General features: G+C 41.7%; 1 protein-coding gene across 1 annotated transcript in view; it reads left to right on the top strand.

Annotated features, from left to right (window-relative positions):
• The first annotated feature begins 990 nt into the window (after window positions 1-990).
• Window positions 991-6,725, top strand: part of cntn3b (contactin 3b) — a 53,512-nt gene continuing 47,777 nt past the window's right edge. The window contains exon 1 of the mRNA XM_020086340.2: window positions 991-1,911. The gene's annotated coding sequence lies outside the window, so the exon portion shown is untranslated. The remainder of the gene's footprint in view (window positions 1,912-6,725) is intronic.

The raw sequence follows: 6,725 nt of genomic DNA, 5'->3' as shown, positions 1-6,725 counted from the left end.
ATAAAATGGGCAGAACTGATACCCATTAAACTGGTGGAATCCTCTGCTGAGAAAGATGTGTCAATATTTCTGAACTTTAGAAATAAAAGTTACACATCAGACTTAACTGAAATCATGTTTTATTTGCACAATTAAGTGCAACTCAAAAGTAGAACCTTTGGAAACTTGAATATACAAACCCTGTATGTACAAAAAAGGTATAAGAGGTTTTAAATCAGAAGATACATCTTTTTCTCTTTCGTTGCTTCACCTTCTCAACATCAGCACCAGTCCATTCATTACCTCCTCCAAGAAGGTTGTGGTTTCACCTATACACCTGTTTGTTTGTTCATTCACTAGCGGGATTACACACAAAACCAATTTCCACCAAACTTGGTGAAGGGAACATATAAACTTTTGTTGTGGATCCAGGACTTTTTTATTTCACTCAAACAGAAAAGTGGTTCAAACACAAAAACAGTGCTGAAAGATGTTAAAATGCTCAGTCGAGGTGAAAGAAAGCAGAGCCAGTGAATTTGCTCTTGGTTTGTCACTACTCAGTTTACATAGCCTACAGAAACTGCATCCACTGTTAATACAAAAACATGGGTTTGTGCAGCTTTATCAGTTCTAAGCTCACGGGCTATTCTTGGGACATATTGTCTCATTTGCTCGGCCATGACAACAATCCAGTCTCCAGGTGTCTGGAGTAACAAGAAACTCATAAAGTGTTTATAGTAAGCATGTGATGGAATCCCCTTACAATGCTTAGACTGAAGAAGAAATGAACTCAACAAAAACACTGCATGATTTCAGAAGGTTGCATCATGAAAACAATGAAACTGAAATTAGGTGACACCATATTTATAGAGCAAAAAGCTCTGAAGCACCTGTGTGTCTGTGTGGTCCTCCACAGCACATCACTGCAGGCTACTTAGTGCAGCAGTGTTTCAGCATGAAAACCTCTCACACTGTTAAAAAGCCTCTGTCTGTGTATGTGGGCTCTATACTCTGATGAAGAGGATTCTTGATGTTCTGATTGGGTGAATAAAAGCCTGATAAAAAAGCTCTCAGGGGCCAGTTTCACTAATGCACATCACTTTTTCTATCTTTTTTTTTTTAAGGATACATCCTCTCTTCTGCTTAAATTCCCCAAATCTACTGCAAATTCCCTAAATCAGAAATATTTTAGAAAAACATCTCACTCATCACATTTACAGACATATTTTCTGTTATAAAAATTTGGTGCATTTTTTAAAAAATGTTGAACCAAAGCTCACTTTCTTAATCCAGCAGGGTTTATTTACATCCCCAAATGTGAGACATTTCTGCTTGATCTCTGCTCATCCTCACGATCAAACGTGCACGCACTTAAGGCGGAGAAATGGCAGGTGCCCATAGGCTGGTGGCGCATTACTGTGCATGCGATGGGTGTTTTCACGCGTCACCAGTGGGCGCTTCTTTCCTGCGCACAAAGAGAAAAGAGCCCGGGGATGCGCACAATGTTGAGTCTCCGCTCAGAGGCACCGCTGTGCTCGTCCTCTCCGCGCGTCTTGGCAGCGTCTTGGTGGAGGAGAGTAATCCGAGGAGGTCGAGGAAACGTCCCGGTGTGAGCGCGCCTCGTCGCCCCGCAAAACCAGCACAGCACAGACAGTCTTTCATATTGTGGAATTTACCGAGGCAGCGTTTTCATTTTTTAAAGAAGACTCACTTGGAAGGAGCAGAAATTAAGTGCAGAGGAGCGCGAACGCTGGAGCCGGAGCACAGAGCCAACGTCCTCTTCCTCTCCTCTGGCTCCCAAGAAGACAAGAGTTGCAGTGAGAGATGTAACCCGCTCACTAGATCCAGGAACAACACGTCTGCAGAGGAGAGTGGGATTTACAATCAAAGCACTTTCATGAAGAGGAAAAAACATTGCATCCTATAAAACAAGTAAGTACCCGCTCAGCCAATAGTCACGCACTCCTGCGCGTTATTTTCTTGATTTTTCATGCAGGCTGCGTTCTGTTAAGTTTGCTGCATGTGCTTTACAAAGAAAAACCCCGAGGAAACATGACTTAATTTAACACAGGATGAAATCAAATAATTTATTATAAACCTCATCCCTGTGGGGAGATGTCTTCATCTCATTCTCTCAAAGGGTGCACAGAGGCACAGTGTGCGTCATGCCAGTGGTCACACATGCACGATGCTGATGAGTGCGTTTCTAGCCTCAAATGGTTTGCATCGTCCTACTGGGATTTCTACTGTTGAGGCTCATTTCCCTCATCTAGGACGAGGTCCATATGGTGCTGCTTTGCTCAGCCACACAGAGCAACAGCATCAGGACTACCCCCCCTCGCTCTCCAACTTGTTTTAGGGCAATTATCAGAGTCTCTGCAGAGGGAGCAGGGGCCTGAGCTCATGTGGATTTTCTTAATGGTCATTTAATTGTGTCTAAATGACCTCTAACGTCATACCATTCTGATATTTGTGCAGCGTTTCCCCCCCTCCAACTAAAGATCCTCACAGGATTATGACACTTGCAGCCTACTGGGGAGTGTCATTAAAAGAAATGAACAGCTCAGACTTATACTATCTTTTTTTCTGGAAAGCCAAATATTTGGCTACCAGCGCTCTCCTCTCTTCTTCTTTTTCCTTCCACCCAGACTGTATAAAGACAGAACTAACAGTGAGAGAGAAATGCTTCATCTACAAAGTATCATGGTATTCATCTGGGATTGTTATCGTTCCCCCTCCTATTCATGTTTATTTATGAATCTTTTGCACATATTAGACAAATGAGAGGTGGAACACGTCTTTGAAGCCATGCAGTGAATTATCCTATAACAAAGCAATAACCAGCATGGCAGTGCAGGGGATGAGTTTGTACTGTTGCACCGTTTGCTTTGAAAACCCCTTTTGATTGATGCAGAGTGGAAATTACATTGTACTGCACAGGTTCTTTGGAAAAGGTTTAGAATTGGATTGAATGGCAGAGGGGAGGGAAAAAAAATGTAAAGAGGCTTTCTGTCTGCTGCTCCTCATCCTTGACCTCCACTCATGTGTTTGCGGCTGTATCTGGGATGTGGAGCTGGGGATGTGCGTGGCTGATGATGGGGGGGTTGAGAAATGGATCGCTGCTCCCCCGCTCTTTTAAGTGCACTTACTCTCCTGCCCCTGCGTTAGGCAGCAGCTGAGGGATGCAGCCGTGTTTAACATCGCAGAGAGAGTCACTGGGGGAGTCCTGCTGTCTTCCAGGGATTCATTGATTTTTCGCATGAAAATACACAGCTGTATGATGTCTGCAGAGATGTCCTGCCCAGATGTTTGGTAAACAGTTAAATATGACAAAATGTGAAATTACAGTTTTTATGTATTTTGTGTAAAAACTTGAATAATTGCGGTGTCTGTGCCCTTCATGAGTAAACATACTGTATTTATGCATGTGCCGCTCCCTCTCATATTTTATCTTCCAGCATCCCAACCTGACCTTAGTCACCGCTCTAATCATACTGTCTTATTCAGGCATACACAGCGTTGACACGTCTTTCACAGGTTATTGTGGTTTTTATTCTAGCCTGCGAGGCTCTTGCTCATAATGAAATGGAAGAAGCATCTCGAGAGACAAAATGCATTTAACCAATTCTTTCATGAATGTTAAAGTAGCAGCTGTTGGGATTGGGTTTGAAGCGGGGCAATTACATGATTTTTTTTCTTGCAACCTTAAAGCACTATTTGCCATGGGAAGCATTGCTCATTCAATCACCTTCAGAGAGGCCTAATGCAGTGTTATGGCACAATCAGTGCCAAACAATTACTTCTCATTCTTTGCTTCCTCGCGTTTCATTTTGCAAGTTTTTCTGCTGCGACCTAAGCTCTGAATCACAAACGCAGTTAAGCTCTGTGTTCATTTGTTACTCACCTTATTCCTTTATTTTATTTATTTTTACTCTCCCTGCCTCAAAATTGTCTTGTGCAGTTCTTCAGTCATTCGGAGTAAATTAGGAGGTATCAGTGCACGGTTGATTGTGAATTTCTTGTTCACTGACAAAAGCGCAGAGCAGCTGTTCATTGAGATTGAGTCTGTCCCTGGTGGCGGATCCTTGTCTCCCAGGTTCTCTCTCTGAATGACTTAATGGATATGGCAGCAGATAGTCATAAAGACAATCACAAGACAATCACTAAATGGAAATGAATGCATCACAGACTGTAGTGAATTCATACCTGCTGTGCCACTGGTGTTCAGTTTTGACAGAGTGGATTTTTGTCTTTCTTGCCCGTGATCTGGGATGTGGATCTCCAAGCTCTGTGTTGCTCATGTGCTGCGTGTGACCTGAATAAAGACCGTGAGCATGAACACCTTTATGATAGTAACTCTCTCCTTTCCTCCCCCCTTTATCAGATTCTTTTTGCAATTATGCTGCCCTCGGGGGGGAAATGGATGCCTTTAACCACCTTTCCTATCAATTATGTGCCAAACAACAGCCCCACTAACCAAGAAGTCATCTCATTTACTCTGGAATGTGTTTAGCCAATGATTTCCATTAGGTTTAGCTTCTGTGGAGGAGAGGGGAGAGTGATGCCTCATTACATTTGGCAGAGCAATCTTTTGCTCAGTTGAGAAAGTCCAAGACAGAAAATGCCTCCTCACCTTGTGGGCCAAAAAGCCCAGAGGGTGTAGTTTTCAGGTTTTTCCTTGTCCAGGGAAAACTTTGTCTTTTGGATTTACTAAAGAGTCTGCAAGGTTTGACAACGGCAGCTCCTTGAAGGTCAAATCATTTCAAGACATCTGCTCTCTGTATTCCCCAGAATCCTAAGTTTTAACTGTATGAAATGGCTATTGGAGCACCCCGAGACCCTTAAGCTCTCCACAGAGGGCTACTGAAAATTAGATTTCTCAAGTCACGGTGACACACCCTCCATGCAAAATGGTTGGAAATACTGGCAAATACTGCACCTTTAATGAACCATTAATTCAGAAATGAATACACAAAGAAAATGCTCCGGAATGAAAATGTCACTGCAGGTTTTACAGGCTGCAGAATGAAGCTGTGCTTAGGGACAAACATCCATCATATCAGCAGAAACACTGTGCCGTGAGCTGTGTAAAACTCAACTTGCAAAGAAAGTCTTTTTTCGAGAAGCTTTTCCTCTCACAATCTTGAGGCTTTTCGGACTGATGGGTTGAGATGACGAAGTCGGATCCTCCGGAAAGAGGATGGAAGTTAATACTGTACTCACAGAGAAAAATGCAGCACACATTTTTTTTGGCTCTACTAGAATCTCACACTGTGTAATCCAACGTGATGGGTTTTTAGAGTGACAAAGCACCCCCTAAATTTTGAAAGACACAAGGAAATCCACTCCGGATCACGCTGTGTCTGCAACTACACGAGATGAGGAACAATTACTGGCACCGGCACAGTCGAGTCAACACTGGCCAATAAGTTATGATCAGGCCAATGGGATGATTTCCTCCCTGCGCTTCCCAGATTATGTAGCCATGCTTTTGAAATCACCGCCCTGATCCTCTAGTTACATATTAGTGAAACAAGTGAGTGGTTAGTATTTAGGTCCGTTTCAAGAATTCCAAAGATAGCCCTTGGGTTAATCCGCACAACAGGGTTGTGTTGTAAGGATGAGGGGCTGGGTTGAATTCTTAATCCTGAGAGGCGTATCACTTTCCACTTACTGTGATGTAGGTCATAGCTTGAGCAAAGCCCCTCCTGTGCCACTGATACTGCAATTACAGTCTTAAAGCTCTCAGTTCCACTTCCACAGTAGAAAAGTTTTAATGGCCATTTAGGTCATTGATCAGCGGGTAGATGGGATATCTGATGGAGCAAATCATTCCCTGTGATAATGATAGGTAAGTGAAGTGAGTGGTGTGGGTAAAATCTATCAAGAGTTTAATCATTTTGTTGCGATATGAAGAATGTTGACTTTTCTGTGATCCAGTGAGATCAATGCCAGACAAAAGTCTAATAATATTTTTTGCTGGTCGTCATAGGCCAATGCATTGCCAATACTGGCTTATGACAAAGAGAGATAATGATTAAAATTAATTATATGGAAATTTAATGTTTCAGTAAATTTTGAGGACTCACAAGAGAGAGATTTTTATCAATCAAAATACATGCAACAGAGATTGAGATGTGTGTGACTTGGTCTGACTCCAAAATCACTGTGTTCTACAATTCTCATAATGCTTTTAACTGTAACACATTCTGTCTATCATAACCATTATTATGTCCTTTAGATTTATAATTAATTACTTATTACATAATTTTGCACATTTCCCTATGGTTTGCTGTTTATCCTGAACATTCTTAAATTGTTTTACTGATAGTCTTAATGTGGGATGTTTTTAAAAGTGTAACTGGAGACACACGAAAGAATGAGTGGTCTAAGGCAAAGTCCAGGTCTGGTTTTGTTTTATCTTCCTTTTTTGGTGGGCACAACAAAGAACTTGAGAAAAGGTCTATTTGTGAAAGGGCCAAGAGTTTTTTTTAGAAGTAAAAAAGAAATAGCATAAATGTGAGGCTTTGAGAAACAAATATGTGAAAAAAACAGCTTTTGGTTTAATCTAGGATTTGGTCTGTTTTAAAATAGAATCAAACTGTCTGTACCACTTTAGATTGAATTGTATCATACTATTTTGGATTGAACATTATAGATGAATTGTATCATGTCTATAGCTCGGTAGCTTCAGAGCTTCAGATGTATCTTTGAAGTGTGGTTGGCGATACATTAAGATGTGTTTC

This window comes from Paralichthys olivaceus, chromosome 2 (genome assembly GCF_024713975.1).
Source record: "Paralichthys olivaceus isolate ysfri-2021 chromosome 2, ASM2471397v2, whole genome shotgun sequence".
Lineage (NCBI taxonomy): Eukaryota > Metazoa > Chordata > Actinopteri > Pleuronectiformes > Paralichthyidae > Paralichthys > Paralichthys olivaceus.
Note: the sequence above shows the minus strand (reverse complement) of the source record. Positions and strands in the feature narration are given on the sequence as shown.